This window comes from Sinohyriopsis cumingii, unplaced genomic scaffold, assembly GCF_028554795.1.
Source record: "Sinohyriopsis cumingii isolate HCF-2022 unplaced genomic scaffold, ASM2855479v2 utg004919l, whole genome shotgun sequence".
Classification (NCBI taxonomy): domain Eukaryota; kingdom Metazoa; phylum Mollusca; class Bivalvia; order Unionida; family Unionidae; genus Sinohyriopsis; species Sinohyriopsis cumingii.
In genome coordinates this window covers 1-20,421 of record NW_028316855.1, presented here as the reverse complement: position 1 = coordinate 20,421, position 20,421 = coordinate 1, and the positions used below count along the sequence as shown (strand labels likewise).

At 40.1% G+C, this 20,421-nt stretch overlaps 6 non-coding genes across 6 annotated transcripts; all 6 read left to right on the top strand.

Annotated features, from left to right (window-relative positions):
* Positions 1-2,871: 2,871 nt before the first annotated feature.
* On the top strand, positions 2,872-2,978 carry LOC149769053 (U6 spliceosomal RNA). Its single transcript, XR_016419494.1, has one exon. It is a non-coding gene; the product is annotated as a U6 spliceosomal RNA (small nuclear RNA).
* Positions 2,979-6,006: 3,028 nt separating this feature from the next.
* On the top strand, positions 6,007-6,113 carry LOC149769052 (U6 spliceosomal RNA). The gene has a single exon (XR_016419493.1). It is a non-coding gene; the product is annotated as a U6 spliceosomal RNA (small nuclear RNA).
* Positions 6,114-9,136: 3,023 nt separating this feature from the next.
* LOC149769051 (U6 spliceosomal RNA) lies at positions 9,137-9,243 on the top strand. Its single transcript, XR_016419492.1, has one exon. It is a non-coding gene; the product is annotated as a U6 spliceosomal RNA (small nuclear RNA).
* A 3,027-nt stretch (positions 9,244-12,270) lies between these two features.
* Positions 12,271-12,377, top strand: LOC149769050 (U6 spliceosomal RNA). The gene has a single exon (XR_016419491.1). It is a non-coding gene; the product is annotated as a U6 spliceosomal RNA (small nuclear RNA).
* Positions 12,378-15,396: 3,019 nt separating this feature from the next.
* On the top strand, positions 15,397-15,504 carry LOC149769049 (U6 spliceosomal RNA). The gene has a single exon (XR_016419490.1). It is a non-coding gene; the product is annotated as a U6 spliceosomal RNA (small nuclear RNA).
* A 3,018-nt stretch (positions 15,505-18,522) lies between these two features.
* LOC149769048 (U6 spliceosomal RNA) lies at positions 18,523-18,629 on the top strand. The gene has a single exon (XR_016419481.1). It is a non-coding gene; the product is annotated as a U6 spliceosomal RNA (small nuclear RNA).
* The last annotated feature ends 1,792 nt before the right edge of the window (positions 18,630-20,421 follow it).

The window sequence follows — 20,421 nt, the reverse complement described above, 5'->3', positions numbered from 1 at the left end:
GGAATTCGGTGCAATATAAATATTCCTTTGCCCGAAATAATTGGCCAATCACTAGGAGCAAACTTCGCGGAGTAAAGTGTTAGTGAGTCTCCATAATGCCATGGTTCACTAGTAGTGAATTGCGACCAAAACCGAATGAATGTCCCTGGAGTAAAATAGTACATATTGAAATCTAGTGGTATACATTGGTAGCGTGACTGCAAGGACAGCACTTACGGTATTAAACCGGTAAATTACACAAGGGCATAAATAAAAAGGGACTTGGCAGAGACCGTTTATGTCGCCATGCGGGCGAATATGGTGCAGTTATATCGGCGAAATGTGCCTGGAAAGCATACATTGACTGGCCTAAGGTGGCGGAGTTAAAAATAGTTCCCATTGTTAGGGAGTACTCATATATGTTCTAAGGCGTGAACGGTTGGTGGTGCGGAAACATAATGAAGCCAAAACACGCAGATGTACGGTTGATAGATAGTTGACAGTTTGGTTTATCCGTGGTCTTGCATTAATTAGAGGAAAATTTAGGTATAGAATGGACACGTCGGGCTTTCTGATTTACAACTGAGGTTGTATGGAAGTCTTTGGAAAGTCGGGGAAACTTATGACTTCTAGCGAGAATCGCGCCAGGGTTTGACAACCGCTCGGTCAAGTAAATACCCGTGTGCGTGTAACAGTATATATTTGGCAGGTTGTGAGCTCTGTGGTCTTGCATTGATTAAAGTAAAATGTATGCATATAATGGACACGTTGGGCTTTATAATTTACAACTGAAGTTGTATGGAAGTCTTTGTAAATTTGGGGTAAACTTATGACTTCTATCGGGTATCACGCTAGTGTCTGACACCGCTCGGTCAAGTAATGACCCCTGGCTTGTAATATATTCTGCATTTCAATTTAGCGTAAATGTGTTCTTGATTATGTTACTTTGCCGTATAGAACAATTAAAAAAATTTAAATCCAGCGATGTTCGGGAGAAGAGAAATATCCCCAACTCACAACGCATACGGTTGAAATGTATTTCAAAGAAAATAAGTACCAGTAAGGTTTTGTTTTTTTTTTTTTTTTTGTCCTTTTTTTTTTTTTTTTTTTTTGTTGCTGTTGTTGTGAGGGAGGGGTATTTTGAGACAATATACAAAGAAATTTCAGTCACAGCACATTAACGTAACACAGAAATATGCCAATATTCTCTCACTGAGCATGTTGCCTATGTAAGCAACTACACCATACACCAATCGTTTTCTTATAAGTTCATAATATCTGTAGAGCGCCCCCTAAATAGAAGTGACGTGTTTTCAAAAACACCGAAACTTACAACGTTTAGCTGCCACTCGACTTTTTCCAACATGAACTGGTCCCCATCTTCGCTAGCCAAGGTTCCGATATGTTAACCCAATTTACACCTTGGCGGATCGAGCAGATATATTAGTGCTTTGTCCTAGGGACATTTACTGGATTTCGTGAGTTGCCTCCCTTGGGATGTAATGCCAACTAATCAATAGCGTGTAACCGTGGTACATTGTAGATGGGCCGAAAAGGGTGGAGGCAATTTACTTCAAAGGATTCTTTGGAAGTTTAACATCGAAGGTATGACAACGTACCAAAGAAAAGCCATTACAGGTGTATTTGAGTGATGTGTATTTGTACAAGCACAGAACCGACAGTGTTCAACTGCGTATGTATGGGTCGATTTAAGTTGTGTGCTCCTCTTGTCTCGATCATCTAGGAACAGGTTCAAACTTGAACAATTTAGGTTTTGGTAGGATGCGGTGGTTTTCCTCTGCATGCAATTAAATTCACACGCCCAAAGCACACAAATGCCTGCTCCATCCGCCAAGGTGTAGATAGGCTTAAGATATGGAAACCTTGGCTAGCGAAGATGACTGGTCGCCTATAGTAATTTTACGTAAAATGACACATATTGGTGGTAGCTTCATAGCGGCCGTGAACCAGGTTAGATCAACCGAGCGGATGCGAATCAACGAACTACTTGTTTTTATTTGCAGCTTCTCAGTCACTGCAGTCTCATGTGAATGAGATCTCCACTGTCCTACGTGAAGCTCTGAAAGCGACCGCTTAGGGGCCCATGTTCTGGAGACCTTTGAATTAGCCAAGGGAAATGCCGCTTTCATACAATTTCAAAAAGTAAACCAAATCGTTGGGAACACATTGATGAGCTTCTGCGTACTAATCAGTCTCCCAAACGCCAAGGTAAAAGCCTTCATCTGATTGGCTGATAAAATTAGCGATTATGCTAATAACGTATGTCACCGGAACATGGACCCTAAGCGGTTCTTCTCAGAGCTTCACGTGGGCCAGTGGAGATATAATTGTAATCAAATTGCGGTCACTGCGCAGTTGGAGTGGCCTCGACTTTTTCTGTCACGAAAGTACGCTTCAGATGTATGCGGCGCAGTAAAATCACACATTTTGTTATGCCTAAATGTCTCCGCAAGAAAAGAAACATATTCTATTTCGGACTACCTAGATAACGGCATATGGCGCAGAATGCATCTAGACGAAGAACCATTAATGTAAGTGGAGAATAAAGAGATCTACGTTTTGGTCAACTTAACGACCGTGTTTGAATGTTTAAAATATTGTAAATGATTCTTTTGTTCGTGTGGTTTCAAATTAGGCTATATGGCAAATGAAACTCATGCTAGCAACGTAATTTTAATAAGGTTTTTATGTGTATGTTTATTTTATTTTTGACATCCTGGAATATTTCCCCACCGGCAATAAAGGAAGTTAACTGCTCCAACGTTTTGCAACGTTTCCCGCTGTGCACGGTTATGCAAATGTACATGTACCTCTCCTTTAAATGTTACGTGAAAATGCATTTAATAAGGAAATTAACAGGTATGGTATATCGTACTTGCTTCGGCAGTACATATACTAAAATTGGAACGATACAGAGAAGATTAGCATGGCCCCTGCGCAAGGATGACACGCAAATTCGTGAAGCGTTCCATATTTTTAATTTCATTATCAAAATTCACGAAACAGTATGGAACGTGTAAGTTTCATATTAATTTCGACTTGATCATATTGTAATAAATTTGGAGTATGCGCTTTGGTTATAGCGCCCCGTTTTAAGGAATTCTTAGATTTGTGTGATTACTTGTCTGATAATTGGAATTCGGTGCAATATAAATATTCCTTTGCCCGAAATAATTGGCCAATCACTAGGAGCAAACTTCGCGGAGTAAAGTGTTAGTGAGTCTCCATAATGCCATGGTTCACTAGTAGTGAATTGCGACCCAAAACCGAATGAATGTCCCTGGAGTAAAATAGTACATATTGAAATCTAGTGGTATACATTGGTAGCGTGACTGCAAGGACAGCACTTACGGTATTAAACCGGTAAATTACACAAGGGCATAAATAAAAAGGGACTTGGCAGAGACCGTTTATGTCGCCATGCGGGCGAATATGGTGCAGTTATATCGGCGAAATGTGCCTGGAAAGCATACATTGACTGGCCTAAGGTGGCGGAGTTAAAATAGTTCCCATTGTTAGGGAGTACTCATATATGTTCTAAGGCGTGAACGGTTGGTGGTGCGGAAACATAATGAAGCCAAAACACGCAGATGTACGGTTGATAGATAGTTGACAGTTTGGTTTATCCGTGGTCTTGCATTAATTAGAGGAAAATTTAGGTATAGAATGGACACGTCGGGCTTTCTGATTTACAACTGAGGTTGTATGGAAGTCTTTGGAAAGTCGGGGAAACTATGACTTCTAGCGAGAATCGCGCCAGGGTTTGACAACCGCTCGGTCAAGTAAATACCCGTGTGCGTGTAACAGTATATATTTGGCAGGTTGTGAGCTCTGTGGTCTTGCATTGATTAAAGTAAAATGTATGCATATAATGGACACGTTGGGCTTTATAATTTACAACTGAAGTTGTATGGAAGTCTTTGTAAATTTGGGGTAAACTTATGACTTCTATCGGGTATCACGCTAGTGTCTGACACCGCTCGGTCAAGTAATGACCCCTGGCTTGTAATATATTCTGCATTTCAATTTAGCGTAAATGTGTTCTTGATTATGTTACTTTGCCGTATAGAACAATTAAAAAAATTTAAATCCAGCGATGTTCGGGAGAAGAGAAATATCCCCAACTCACAACGCATACGGTTGAAATGTATTTCAAAGAAAATAAGTACCAGTAAGGTTTTGTTTTTTTTTTTTTTTTTGTCTTTTTTTTTTTTTTTTTTTTTTGTTGCTGTTGTTGTGAGGGAGGGGTATTTTGAGACAATATACAAAGAAATTTCAGTCACAGCACATTAACGTAACACAGAAATATGCCAATATTCTCTCACTGAGCATGTTGCCTATGTAAGCAACTACACCATACACCAATCGTTTTCTTATAAGTTCATAATATCTGTAGAGCGCCCCCTAAATAGAAGTGACGTGTTTTCAAAAACACCGAAACTTACAACGTTTAGCTGCCACTCGACTTTTTCCAACATGAACTGGTCCCCATCTTCGCTAGCCAAGGTTCCGATATGTTAACCCAATTTACACCTTGGCGGATCGAGCAGATATATTAGTGCTTTGTCCTAGGGACATTTACTGGATTTCGTGAGTTGCCTCCCTTGGGATGTAATGCCAACTAATCAATAGCGTGTAACCGTGGTACATTGTAGATGGGCCGAAAAGGGTGGAGGCAATTTACTTCAAAAGGATTCTTTGGAAGTTTAACATCGAAGGTATGACAACGTACCAAAGAAAAGCCATTACAGGTGTATTTGAGTGATGTGTATTTGTACAAGCACAGACCGACAGTGTTCAACTGCGTATGTATGGGTCGATTTAAGTTGTGTGCTCCTCTTGTCTCGATCATCTAGGAACAGGTTCAAACTTGAACAATTTAGGTTTGGTAGGATGCGGTGGTTTTCCTCTGCATGCAATTAAATTCACACGCCCAAAGCACACAAATGCCTGCTCCATCCGCCAAGGTGTAGATAGGCTTAAGATATGGAAACCTTGGCTAGCGAAGATGACTGGTCGCCTATAGTAATTTTACGTAAAATGACACATATTGGTGGTAGCTTCATAGCGGCCGTGAACCAGGTTAGATCAACCGAGCGGATGCGAATCAACGAACTACTTGTTTTTATTTGCAGCTTCTCAGTCACTGCAGTCTCATGTGAATGAGATCTCCACTGTCCTACGTGAAGCTCTGAAAGCGACCGCTTAGGGGCCATGTTCTGGAGACCTTTGAATTAGCCAAGGGAAATGCCGCTTTCATACAATTTTCAAAAAGTAAACCAAATCGTTGGGAACACATTGATGAGCTTCTGCCGTACTAATCAGTCTCCCAAACGCCAAGGTAAAAGCCTTCATCTGATTGGCTGATAAAATTAGCGATTATGCTAATAACGTATGTCACCGGAACATGACCCCTAAGCGGTTCTTCTCAGAGCTTCACGTGGGCCAGTGGAGATATAATTGTAATCAAATTGCGGTCACTGCGCAGTTGGAGTGGCCTCGACTTTTTCTGTCACGAAGTACGCTTCAGATGTATGCCGGCGCAGTAAAATCACACATTTTGTTATGCCTAAATGTCTCCGCAAGAAAAGAAACATATTCTATTCGGACTACCTAGATAACGGCATATGGCGCAGAATGCATCTAGACGAAGAACCATTAATGTAAGTGGAGAATAAAGAGATCTACGTTTTGGTCAACTTAACGACCGTGTTTGAATGTTTAAAATATTGTAAATGATTCTTTTGTTCGTGTGGTTTCAAATTAGGCTATATGGCAAATGAAACTCATGCTAGCAACGTAATTTTAATAAGGTTTTTATGTGTATGTTTATTTTTATTTTTGACATCCTGGAATATTTCCCCCACCGGCAATAAAGGAAGTTAACTGCTCCAACGTTTTGCAACGTTTTCCCGCTGTGCACGGTTATGCAAATGTACATGTACCTCTCCTTTAAATGTTACGTGAAAATGCATTTAATAAGGAAATTAACAGGTATGGTATATCGTACTTGCTTCGGCAGTACATATACTAAAATTGGAACGATACAGAGAAGATTAGCATGGCCCCTGCGCAAGGATGACACGCAAATTCGTGAAGCGTTCCATATTTTTAATTTCATTATCAAAATTCACGAAACAGTATGGAACGTGTAAGTTTCATATTAATTTCGACTTGATCATATTGTAATAAATTTGGAGTATGCGCTTTGGTTATAGCGCCCCGTTTTAAGGAATTCTTAGATTTGTGTGATTACTTGTCTGATAATTGGAATTCGGTGCAATATAAATATTCCTTTGCCCGAAATAATTGGCCAATCACTAGGAGCAAACTTCGCGGAGTAAAGTGTTAGTGAGTCTCCATAATGCCATGGTTCACTAGTAGTGAATTGCGACCAAAACCGAATGAATGTCCCTGGAGTAAAATAGTACATATTGAAATCTAGTGGTATACATTGGTAGCGTGACTGCAAGGACAGCACTTACGGTATTAAACCGGTAAATTACACAAGGGCATAAATAAAAAGGGACTTGGCAGAGACCGTTTATGTCGCCATGCGGGCGAATATGGTGCAGTTATATCGGCGAAATGTGCCTGGAAAGCATACATTGACTGGCCTAAGGTGGCGGAGTTAAAAATAGTTCCCATTGTTAGGGAGTACTCATATATGTTCTAAGGCGTGAACGGTTGGTGGTGCGGAAACATAATGAAGCCAAAACACGCAGATGTACGGTTGATAGATAGTTGACAGTTTGGTTTATCCGTGGTCTTGCATTAATTAGAGGAAAATTTAGGTATAGAATGGACACGTCGGGCTTTCTGATTTACAAACTGAGGTTGTATGGAAGTCTTTGGAAAGTCGGGGAAACTTATGACTTCTAGCGAGAATCGCGCCAGGGTTTGACCAACCGCTCGGTCAAGTAAATACCCGTGTGCGTGTAACAGTATATATTTGGCAGGTTGTGAGCTCTGTGTCTTGCATTGATTAAGTAAAATGTATGCATATAATGGACACGTTGGGCTTTATATTTACAACTGAAGTTGTATGGAAGTCTTTGTAAATTTGGGGTAAACTTATGACTTCTATCGGGTATCACGCTAGTGTCTGACACCGCTCGGTCAAGTAATGACCCCTGGCTTGTAATATATTCTGCATTTCAATTTAGCGTAAATGTGTTCTTGATTATGTTACTTTGCCGTATAGAACAATTAAAAAAATTTAAATCCAGCGATGTTCGGGAGAAGAGAAATATCCCCAACTCACAACGCATACGGTTGAAATGTATTTCAAAGAAAATAAGTACCAGTAAGGTTTTGTTTTTTTTTTTTTTTTTGTCTTTTTTTTTTTTTTTTTTTTTGTTGCTGTTGGTGTGAGGGAGGGGTATTTTGAGACAATATACAAAGAAATTTCAGTCACAGCACATTAACGTAACACAGAAATATGCCAATATTCTCTCACTGAGCATGTTGCCTATGTAAGCAACTACACCATACACCAATCGTTTTCTTATAAGTTCATAATATCTGTAGAGCGCCCCCTAAATAGAAGTGACGTGTTTTCAAAAACACCGAAACTTACAACGTTTAGCTGCCACTCGACTTTTTCCAACATGAACTGGTCCCCATCTTCGCTAGCCAAGGTTCCGATATGTTAACCCAATTTACACCTTGGCGGATCGAGCAGATATATTAGTGCTTTGTCCTAGGGACATTTACTGGATTTCGTGAGTTGCCTCCCTTGGGATGTAATGCCAACTAATCAATAGCGTGTAACCGTGGTACATTGTAGATGGGCCGAAAAGGGTGGAGGCAATTTACTTCAAAAGGATTCTTTGGAAGTTTAACATCGAAGGTATGACAACGTACCAAAGAAAAGCCATTACAGGTGTATTTGAGTGATGTGTATTTGTACAAGCACAGACCGACAGTGTTCAACTGCGTATGTATGGGTCGATTTAAGTTGTGTGCTCCTCTTGTCTCGATCATCTAGGAACAGGTTCAAACTTGAACAATTTAGGTTTGGTAGGATGCGGTGGTTTTCCTCTGCATGCAATAAATTCACACGCCCAAAGCACACAAATGCCTGCTCCATCCGCCAAGGTGTAGATAGGCTTAAGATATGGAAACCTTGGCTAGCGAAGATGACTGGTCGCCTATAGTAATTTTACGTAAAATGACACATATTGGTGGTAGCTTCATAGCGGCCGTGAACCAGGTTAGATCAACCGAGCGGATGCGAATCAACGAAACTACTTGTTTTTATTTGCAGCTTCTCAGTCACTGCAGTCTCATGTGAATGAGATCTCCACTGTCCTACGTGAAGCTCTGAAAGCGACCGCTTAGGGGCCATGTTCTGGAGACCTTTGAATTAGCCAAGGGAAATGCCGCTTTCATACAATTTCAAAAAGTAAACCAAATCGTTGGGAACACATTGATGAGCTTCTGCCGTACTAATCAGTCTCCCAAACCGCCAAGGTAAAAGCCTTCATCTGATTGGCTGATAAAATTAGCGATTATGCTAATAACGTATGTCACCGGAACATGACCCCTAAGCGGTTCTTCTCAGAGCTTCACGTGGGCCAGTGGAGATATAATTGTAATCAAATTGCGGTCACTGCGCAGTTGGAGTGGCCTCGACTTTTTCTGTCACGAAAGTACGCTTCAGATGTATGCCGGCGCAGTAAAATCACACATTTTGTTATGCCTAAATGTCTCCGCAAGAAAAGAAACATATTCTATTCGGACTACCTAGATAACGGCATATGGCGCAGAATGCATCTAGACGAAGAACCATTAATGTAAGTGGAGAATAAAGAGATCTACGTTTTGGTCAACTTAACGACCGTGTTTGAATGTTTAAAATATTGTAAATGATTCTTTTTTCGTGTGTTTCAAATTAGGCTATATGGCAAATGAAACTCATGCTAGCAACGTAATTTTAATAAGGTTTTTATGTGTATGTTTATTTTATTTTTGACATCCTGGAATATTTCCCCACCGGCAATAAAGGAAGTTAACTGCTCAACGTTTTGCAACGTTTTCCCGCTGTGCACGGTTATGCAAATGTACATGTACCTCTCCTTTAAATGTTACGTGAAAATGCATTTAATAAGGAAATTAACAGGTATGGTATATCGTACTTGCTTCGGCAGTACATATACTAAAATTGGAACGATACAGAGAAGATTAGCATGGCCCCTGCGCAAGGATGACACGCAAATTCGTGAAGCGTTCCATATTTTTAATTTCATTATCAAAATTCACGAAACAGTATGGAACGTGTAAGTTTCATATTAATTTCGACTTGATCATATTGTAATAAATTTGGAGTATGCGCTTTGGTTATAGCGCCCCGTTTTAAGGAATTCTTAGATTTGTGTGATTACTTGTCTGATAATTGGAATTCGGTGCAATATAAATATTCCTTTGCCCGAAATAATTGGCCAATCACTAGGAGCAAACTTCGCGGAGTAAAGTGTTAGTGAGTCTCCATAATGCCATGGTTCACTAGTAGTGAATTGCGACCAAAACCGAATGAATGTCCCTGGAGTAAAATAGTACATATTGAAATCTAGTGGTATACATTGGTAGCGTGACTGCAAGGACAGCACTTACGGTATTAAACCGGTAATTACACAAGGGCATAAATAAAAAGGGACTTGGCAGAGACCGTTTATGTCGCCATGCGGGCGAATATGGTGCAGTTATATCGGCGAAATGTGCCTGGAAAGCATACATTGACTGGCCTAAGGTGGCGGAGTTAAAATAGTTCCCATTGTTAGGGAGTACTCATATATGTTCTAAGGCGTGAACGGTTGGTGGTGCGGAAACATAATGAAGCCAAAACACGCAGATGTACGGTTGATAGATAGTTGACAGTTTGTTTATCCGTGGTCTTGCATTAATTAGAGGAAAATTTAGGTATAGAATGGACACGTCGGGCTTTCTGATTTACAACTGAGGTTGTATGGAAGTCTTTGGAAAGTCGGGGAAACTTATGACTTCTAGCGAGAATCGCGCCAGGTTTGACAACCGCTCGGTCAAGTAAATACCCGTGTGCGTGTAACAGTATATATTTGGCAGGTTGTGAGCTCTGTGGTCTTGCATTGATTAAAGTAAAATGTATGCATATAATGGACACGTTGGGCTTTATAATTTACAACTGAAGTTGTATGGAAGTCTTTGTAAATTTGGGGTAAACTTATGACTTCTATCGGGTATCACGCTAGTGTCTGACACCGCTCGGTCAAGTAATGACCCCTGGCTTGTAATATATTCTGCATTTCAATTTAGCGTAAATGTGTTCTTGATTATGTTACTTTGCCGTATAGAACAATTAAAAAAATTAAATCCAGCGATGTTCGGGAGAAGAGAAATATCCCCAACTCACAACGCATACGGTTGAAATGTATTTCAAAGAAAATAAGTACCAGTAAGGTTTTGTTTTTTTTTTTTTTTTTGTCTTTTTTTTTTTTTTTTTTTTTGTTGCTGTTGTTGTGAGGGAGGGGTATTTTGAGACAATATACAAAGAAATTTCAGTCACAGCACATTAACGTAACACAGAAATATGCCAATATTCTCTCACTGAGCATGTTGCCTATGTAAGCAACTACACCATACACCAATCGTTTTCTTATAAGTTCATAATATCTGTAGAGCGCCCCCTAAATAGAAGTGACGTGTTTTCAAAAACACCGAAACTTACAACGTTTAGCTGCCACTCGACTTTTCCCAACATGAAATGGTCCCCATCTTCGCTAGCCAAGGTTCCGATATGTTAACCCAATTTACACCTTGGAGGATCGAGCAGATATATTAGTGCTTTGTCCTAGGGACATTTACTGGATTTCGTGAGTTGCCTCCCTTGGGATGTAATGCCAACTAATCAATAGCGTGTAACCGTGGTACATTGTAGATGGGCCGAAAAGGGTGGAGGCAATTTACTTCAAAAGGATTCTTTGGAAGTTTAACATCGAAGGTATGACAACGTACCAAAGAAAAGCCATTAACAGGTGTATTTGAGAGATGTGTATTTGTACAAGCACAGACCGACAGTGTTCAACTGCGTATGTATGGGTCGATTTAAGTTGTGTGCTCCTCTTGTTCTCGATCATCTAGGAAACAGGTTCAAACTTGAACAATTTAGGTTTGGTAGGATGCGGTGGTTTTCCTCTGCATGCAATTAAATTCACACGCCCAAAGCACACAAAATGCCTGCTCCATCCGCCAAGGTGTAGATAGGCTTAAGATATGGAACCTTGGCTAGCGAAGATGACTGGTCGCCTATAGTAATTTTACGTAAAATGACACATATTGGTGGTAGCTTTCATAGCGGCCGTGAACCAGGTTAGATCAACCGAGCGGATGCGAATCAACGAACTACTTGTTTTTATTTGCAGCTTCTCAGTCACTGCAGTCTCATGTGAATGAGATCTCCACTGTCCTACGTGAAGCTCTGAAAGCGGACCGCTTAGGGGCCATGTTCTGGAGACCTTTGAATTAGCCAAGGGAAATGCCGCTTTCATACAATTTCAAAAAGTAAACCAAATCGTTGGGAACACATTGATGAGCTTCTGCCGTACTAATCAGTCTCCCAAACGCCAAGGTAAAAGCCTTCATCTGATTGGCTGATAAAATTAGCGATTATGCTAATAACGTATGTCACCGGAACATGACCCCTAAGCGGTTCTTCTCAGAGCTTCACGTGGGCCAGTGGAGATATAATTGTAATCAAATTGCGGTCACTGCGCAGTTGGAGTGGCCTCGACTTTTTCTGTCACGAAAGTACGCTTCAGATGTATGCCGGCGCAGTAAAATCACACATTTTGTTATGCCTAAATGTCTCCGCAAGAAAAGAAACATATTCTATTCGGACTACCTAGATAACGGCATATGGCGCAGAATGCATCTAGACGAAGAACCATTAATGTAAGTGGAGAATAAAGAGATCTACGTTTTGGTCAACTTAACGACCGTGTTTGAATGTTTAAAATATTGTAAATGATTCTTTTGTTCGTGTGGTTTCAAAATTAGGCTATATGGCAAATGAAACTCATGCTAGCAACGTAATTTTAATAAGGTTTTTATGTGTATGTTTATTTTATTTTTGACATCCTGGAATATTTCCCCACCGGCAATAAAGGAAGTTAACTGCTCCAACGTTTTGCAACGTTTTCCCGCTGTGCACGGTTATGCAAATGTACATGTACCTCTCCTTTAAATGTTACGTGAAAATGCATTTAATAAGGAAATTAACAGGTATGGTATATCGTACTTGCTTCGGCAGTACATATACTAAAATTGGAAACGATACAGAGAAGATTAGCATGGCCCTGCGCAAGGATGACACGCAAATTCGTGAAGCGTTCCATATTTTTAATTTCATTATCAAAATTCACGAAACAGTATGGAACGTGTAAGTTTCATATTAATTTCGACTTGATCATATTGTATAAATTTGGAGTATGCGCTTTGGTTATAGCGCCCCGTTTTAAGGAATTCTTAGATTTGTGTGATTACTTGTCTGATAATTGGAATTCGGTGCAATATAAATATTCCTTTGCCCGAAATAATTGGCCAATCACTAGGAGCAAACTTCGCGGAGTAAAGTGTTAGTGAGTCTCCATAATGCCATGGTTCACTAGTAGTGAATTGCGACCAAAACCGAATGAATGTCCCTGGAGTAAAATAGTACATATTGAAATCTAGTGGTATACATTGGTAGCGTGACTGCAAGGACAGCACTTACGGTATTAAACCGGTAAATTACACAAGGGCATAAATAAAAAGGGACTTGGCAGAGACCGTTTATGTCGCCATGCGGGCGAATATGGTGCAGTTATATCGGCGAAATGTGCCTGGAAAGCATACATTGACTGGCCTAAGGTGGCGGAGTTAAAATAGTTCCCATTGTTAGGGAGTACTCATATATGTTCTAAGGCGTGAACGGTTGGTGGTGCGGAAAACATAATGAAGCCAAAACACGCAGATGTACGGTTGATAGATAGTTGACAGTTTGGTTTATCCGTGGTCTTGCATTAATTAGAGGAAAATTTAGGTATAGAATGGACACGTCGGGCTTTCTGATTTACAACTGAGGTTGTATGGAAGTCTTTGGAAAGTCGGGGAAACTTATGACTTCTAGCGAGAATCGCGCCAGGGTTTGACAACCGCTCGGTCAAGTAATACCCGTGTGCGTGTAACAGTATATATTTGGCAGGTTGTGAGCTCTGTGGTCTTGCATTGATTAAGTAAAATGTATGCATATAATGGACACGTTGGGCTTTATAATTTTACAACTGAAGTTGTATGGGGAAGTCTTTGTAAATTTGGGGTAAACTTATGACTTCTATCGGGTATCACGCTAGTGTCTGACACCGCTCGGTCAAAGTAATGACCCCTGGCTTGTAAATATATTCTGCATTTCAATTTAGCGTAAATGTGTTCTTGATTATGTTACTTTGCCCGTATAGAACAATTAAAAAAATTTAAATCCAGCGATGTTCGGGAGAAGAGAAAATATCCCCAACTCACAACGCATACGGTTGAAATGTATTTCAAAGAAAATAAGTACCAGTAAGGTTTTGTTTTTTTTTTTTTTTTTGTCTTTTTTTTTTTTTTTTTTTTTGTTGCTGTTGTTGTGAGGGAGGGGTATTTTGAGACAATATACAAAGAAATTTCAGTCACAGCACATTAACGTAACACAGAAATATGCCAATATTCTCTCACTGAGCATGTTGCCTATGTAAGCAACTACACCATACACCAATCGTTTTCTTATAAGTTCATAATATCTGTAGAGCGCCCCCTAAATAGAAGTGACGTGTTTTCAAAAACACCGAAACTTACAACGTTTAGCTGCCACTCGACTTTTTCCAACATGAACTGGTCCCCATCTCGCTAGCCAAGGTTCGATATGTTAACCCAATTTACACCTTGGCGGATCGAGCAGATATATTAGTGCTTTGTCCTAGGGACATTTACTGGATTTCGTGAGTTGCCTCCCTTGGGATGTAATGCCAACTTATCAATAAGCGTGTAACCGTGGTACATTGTAGATGGGCCGAAAAGGGTGGAGGCAATTTACTTCAAAAGGATTCTTTGGAAGTTTAACATCGAAGGTATGACAACGTACCAAAGAAAAGCCATTACAGGTGTATTTGAGTGATGTGTATTTGTACAAAGCACAGACCGACAGTGTTCAACTGCGTATGTATGGGTCGATTTAAGTTGTGTGCTCCTCTTGTCTCGATCATCTAGGAACAGGTTCAAACTTGAACAATTAGGTTTGGTAGGATGCGGGTGGTTTTCCTCTGCATGCAAATTAAATTCACACGCCCAAAGCACACAAATGCCTGCTCCATCCGCCAAGGTGTAGATAGGCTTAAGATATGGAAACCTTGGCTAGCGAAGATGACTGGTCGCCTATAGTAATTTTACGTAAAATGACACATATTGGTGGTAGCTTCATAGCGGCCGTGAACCACCAAACGTTAGATCAAACCGAGCGGATGCGAAGCAACGAACTACTTGTTTTTATTTGCAGCTTCTCAGATGAGATCTCCACTGTCCTACGTGAAGCTCTGAAAGCGACCGCTTAGGGGCCATGTTCTGGAGACCTTTGAATTAGCCAAGGGAAATGCCGCTTTCATACAATTTCAAAAAGTAAACCAAATCGTTGGGAACACATTGATGAGCTTTCTGCCGTACTAATCAGTCTCCCAAACGCCAAGGTAAAAGCCTTCATCTGATTGGCTGATAAAATTAGCGATTATGCTAATAACGTATGTCACCGGAACATGACCCCTAAGCGTTCTTCTCAGAGCTTCACGTGGGCCAGTGGAGATATAATTGTAATCAAATTGCGGTCACTGCGCAGTTGGAGTGGCCTCGACTTTTTCTGTCACGAAAGTACGCTTCAGATGTATGCCGGCGCAGTAAAATCACACATTTTGTTATGCTAAATGTCTCCGCAAGAAAAGAAACATATTCTATTCGGACTACCTAGATAACGGCATATGGCGCAGAATGCATCTAGACGAAGAACCATTAATGTAAGTGGAGAATAAAGAGATCTACGTTTTTGGTCAACTTAACGACCGTGTTTGAATGTTTAAAATATTGTAAATGATTCTTTTGTTCGTGTGGTTTCAAATTAGGCTATATGGCAAATGAAACTCATGCTAGCAAACGTAATTTTAATAAGGTTTTTATGTGTATGTTTATTTTATTTTTGACATCCTGGAATATTTCCCCACCGGCAATAAAGGAAGTTAACTGCTCCAACGTTTTGCAACGTTTTCCCGCTGTGCACGGTTATGCAAATGTACATGTACCTCTCCTTTAAATGTTACGTGAAAATGCATTTAATAAGGAAATTAACAGGTATGGTATATCGTACTTGGCTTCGGCAGTACATATACTAAAATTGGAACGATACAGAGAAGATTAGCATGGCCCCTGCGCAAGGATGACACGCAAATTCGTGAAGCGTTCCATATTTTTAATTTCATTATCAAATTCACGAAACAGTATGGAACGTGTAAGTTTCATATTAATTTCGACTTGATCATATTGTAATAAATTTGGAGTATGCGCTTTGGTTATAGCGCCCCGTTTTAAGGAATTCTTAGATTTGTGTGATTACTTGTCTGATAATTGGAATTCGGTGCAATATAAATATTCCTTTGCCCGAAATAATTGGCCAATCACTAGGAGCAAACTTCGCGGAGTAAAGTGTTAGTGAGTCTCCATAATGCCATGGTTCACTAGTAGTGAATTGCGACCAAAACCGAATGAATGTCCCTGGAGTAAATAGTACATATTGAAATCTAGTGGTATACATTGGTAGCGTGACTGCAAGGACAGCACTTACGGTATTAAACCGGTAAATTACACAAGGGCATAAATAAAAAGGGACTTGGCAGAGACCGTTTATGTCGCCATGCGGCGAATATGGTGCAGTTATATCGGCGAAATGTGCCTGGAAAGCATACATTGACTGGCCTAAGGTGGCGGAGTTAAAATAGTTCCCATTGTTAGGAGTACTCATATATGTTCTAAGGCGTGAACGGTTGGTGGTGCGGAAACATAATGAAGCCAAAACACGCAGATGTACGGTTGATAGATAGTTGACAGTTTGGTTTATCCGTGGTCTTGCATTAATTAGAGGAAAATTTAGGTATAGAATGGACACGTCGGGCTTTCTGATTTACAACTGAGGTTGTATGGAAGTCTTTGGAAAGTCGGGGAAACTTATGACTTCTAGCGAGAATCGCGCCAGGGTTTGACAACCGCTCGGTCAAGTAAATACCCGTGTGCGTGTAACAGTATATATTTGGCAGGTTGTGAGCTCTGTGGTCTTGCATTGATTAAAGTAAAATGTATGCATATAATGGACACGTTGGGCTTTATAATTTACAACTGAAGTTGTATGGAAGTCTTTGTAAATTTGGGGTAAACTTATGACTTCTATCGGGTATCACGCTAGTGTCTGACACCGCTCGGTCAAGTAATGACCCCTGGCTTGTAATATATTCTGCATTTCAATTTAGCGTAAATGTGTTCTTGATTATGTTACTTTGCCGTATAGAACAATTAAAAAAATTTAAATCCAGCGATGTTCGGGAGAAGAGAAATATCCCCAACTCACAACATACGGTTGAAATGTATTTCAAAGAAAATAAGTACCAGTAAGGTTTTGTTTTTTTTTTTTTTTTGTCTTTTTTTTTTTTTTTTTTTTTGTTGCTGTTGTTGTGAGGGAGGGGTATTTTGAGACAATATACAAAGAAATTTCAGTCACAGCACATTAACGTAACACAGAAATATGCCAATATTCTCTCACTGAGCATGTTGCCTATGTAAGCAACTACACCATACACCAATCGTTTTCTTATAAGTTCATAATATCTGTAGAGCGCCCCCTAAATAGAAGTGACGTGTTTTCAAAAACACCGAAACTTACAACGTTTAGCTGCCACTCGACTTTTTCCAACATGAACTGGTCCCCATCTTCGCTAGCCAAGGTTCCGATATGTTAACCCAATTTACACCTTGGCGGATCGAGCAGATATATTAGTGCTTTGTCCTAGGGACATTTACTGGATTTCGTGAGTTGCCTCCCTTGGGATGTAATGCCAACTAATCAATAGCGTGTAACCGTGGTACATTGTAGATGGGCCGAAAAGGGTGGAGGCAATTTACTTCAAAAGGATTCTTTGGAAGTTTAACATCGAAGGTATGACAACGTACCAAAGAAAAGCCATTACAGGTGTATTTGAGTGATGTGTATTTGTACAAGCACAGACCGACAGTGTTCAACTGCGTATGTATGGGTCGATTTAAGTTGTGTGCTCCTCTTGTCTCGATCATCTAGGAACAGGTTCAAACTTGAACAATTTAGGTTTGGTAGGATGCGGTGGTTTTCCTCTGCATGCAATTAAATTCACACGCCCAAAGCACACAAATGCCTGCTCCATCCGCCAAGGTGTAGATAGGCTTAAGATATGGAAACCTTGGCTAGCGAAGATGACTGGTCGCCTATAGTAATTTTACGTAAAATGACACATATTGGTGGTAGCTTCATAGCGGCCGTGAACCAGGTTAGATCAACCGAGCGGATGCGAATCAACGAACTACTTGTTTTTATTTGCAGCTTCTCAGTCACTGCAGTCTCATGTGAATGAGATCTCCACTGTCCTACGTGAAGCTCTGAAAGCGACCGCTTAGGGGCCATGTTCTGGAGACCTTTGAATTAGCCAAGGGAAATGCCGCTTTCATACAATTTCAAAAAGTAAACCAAATCGTTGGGAACACATTGATGAGCTTCTGCCGTACTAATCAGTCTCCCAAACGCCAAGGTAAAAGCCTTCATCTGATTGGCTGATAAAATTAGCGATTATGCTAATAACGTATGTCACCGGAACATGACCCCTAAGCGGTTCTTCTCAGAGCTTCACGTGGGCCAGTGGAGATATAATTGTAATCAAATTGCGGTCACTGCGCAGTTGGAGTGGCCTCGACTTTTTCTGTCACGAAAGTACGCTTCAGATGTATGCCGGCGCAGTAAAATCACACATTTTGTTATGCCTAAATGTCTCCGCAAGAAAAGAAACATATTCTATTCGGACTACCTAGATAACGGCATATGGCGCAGAATGCATCTAGACGAAGAACCATTAATGTAAGTGGAGAATAAAGAGATCTACGTTTTGGTCAACTTAACGACCGTGTTTGAATGTTTAAAATATTGTAAATGATTCTTTTGTTCGTGTGGTTTCAAATTAGGCTATATGGCAAATGAAACTCATGCTAGCAACGTAATTTTAATAAGGTTTTTATGTGTATGTTTATTTTATTTTTGACATCCTGGAATATTTCCCCACCGGCAATAAAGGAAGTTAACTGCTCCAACGTTTTGCAACGTTTTCCCGCTGTGCACGGTTATGCAAATGTACATGTACCTCTCCTTTAAATGTTACGTGAAAATGCATTTAATAAGGAAATTAACAGGTATGGTATATCGTACTTGCTTCGGCAGTACATATACTAAAATTGGAACGATACAGAGAAGATTAGCATGGCCCCTGCGCAAGGATGACACGCAAATTCGTGAAGCGTTCCATATTTTTAATTTCATTATCAAAATTCACGAAACAGTATGGAACGTGTAAGTTTCATATTAATTTCGACTTGATCATATTGTAATAAATTTGGAGTATGCGCTTTGGTTATAGCGCCCCGTTTTAAGGAATTCTTAGATTTGTGTGATTACTTGTCTGATAATTGGAATTCGGTGCAATATAAATATTCCTTTGCCCGAAATAATTGGCCAATCACTAGGAGCAAACTTCGCGGAGTAAAGTGTTAGTGAGTCTCCATAATGCCATGGTTCACTAGTAGTGAATTGCGACCAAAACCGAATGAATGTCCCTGGAGTAAAATAGTACATATTGAAATCTAGTGGTATACATTGGTAGCGTGACTGCAAGGACAGCACTTACGGTATTAAACCGGTAAATTACACAAGGGCATAAATAAAAAGGGACTTGGCAGAGACCGTTTATGTCGCCATGCGGGCGAATATGGTGCAGTTATATCGGCGAAATGTGCCTGGAAAGCATACATTGACTGGCCTAAGGTGGCGGAGTTAAAATAGTTCCCATTGTTAGGGAGTACTCATATATGTTCTAAGGCGTGAACGGTTGGTGGTGCGGAAACATAATGAAGCCAAAACACGCAGATGTACGGTTGATAGATAGTTGACAGTTTGGTTTATCCGTGGTCTTGCATTAATTAGAGGAAAAATTTAGGTATAGAATGGACACGTCGGGCTTTCTGATTTACAACTGAGGTTGTATGGAAGTCTTTGGAAAGTCGGGGAAACTTATGACTTCTAGCGAGAATCGCGCCAGGGTTTGACAACCGCTCGGTCAAGTAAATACCCGTGTGCGTGTAACAGTATATATTTGGCAGGTTGTGAGCTCTGTGGTCTTGCATTGATTAAAGTAAAATGTATGCATATAATGGACACTTTGGGCTTTATAATTTACAACTGAAGTTGTATGGAAGTCTTTGTAAATTTGGGGTAAACTTATGACTTCTATCGGGTATCACGCTAGTGTCTGACACCGCTCGGTCAAGTAATGACCCCTGGCTTGTAATATATTCTGCATTTCAATTTAGCGTAAATGTGTTCTTGATTATGTTACTTTGCCGTATAGAACAATTAAAAAAATTTAAATCCAGCGATGTTCGGGAGAAGAGAAATATGTTCGGGAGAAGAGAAATATCCCCAACTCACAACGCATACGGTTGAAATGTATTTCAAAGAAAATAAGTACCAGTAAGGTTTTTTTTTTTTTTTTTTTTTTTGTCTTTTTTTTTTTTTTTTTTTTTGTTGCTGTTGTTGTGAGGGAGGGGTATTTTGAGACAATATACAAAGAAATTTCAGTCACAGCACATTAACGTAACACAGAAATATGCCAATATTCTCTCACTGAGCATGTTGCCTATGTAAGCAACTACACCATACACCAATCGTTTTCTTATAAGTTCATAATATCTGTAGAGCGCCCCCTAAATAGAAGTGACGTGTTTTCAAAAACACCGAAACTTACAACGTTTAGCTGCCACTCGACTTTTTCCAACATGAACTGGTCCCCATCTTCGCTAGCCAAGGTTCCGATATGTTAACCCAATTTACACCTTGGCGGATCGAGCAGATATATTAGTGCTTTGTCCTAGGGACATTTACTGGATTTCGTGAGTTGCCTCCCTTGGGATGTAATGCCAACTAATCAATAGCGTGTAACCGTGGTACATTGTAGATGGGCCGAAAAGGGTGGAGGCAATTTACTTCAAAAGGATTCTTTGGAAGTTTAACATCGAAGGTATGACAACGTACCAAAGAAAAGCCATTAA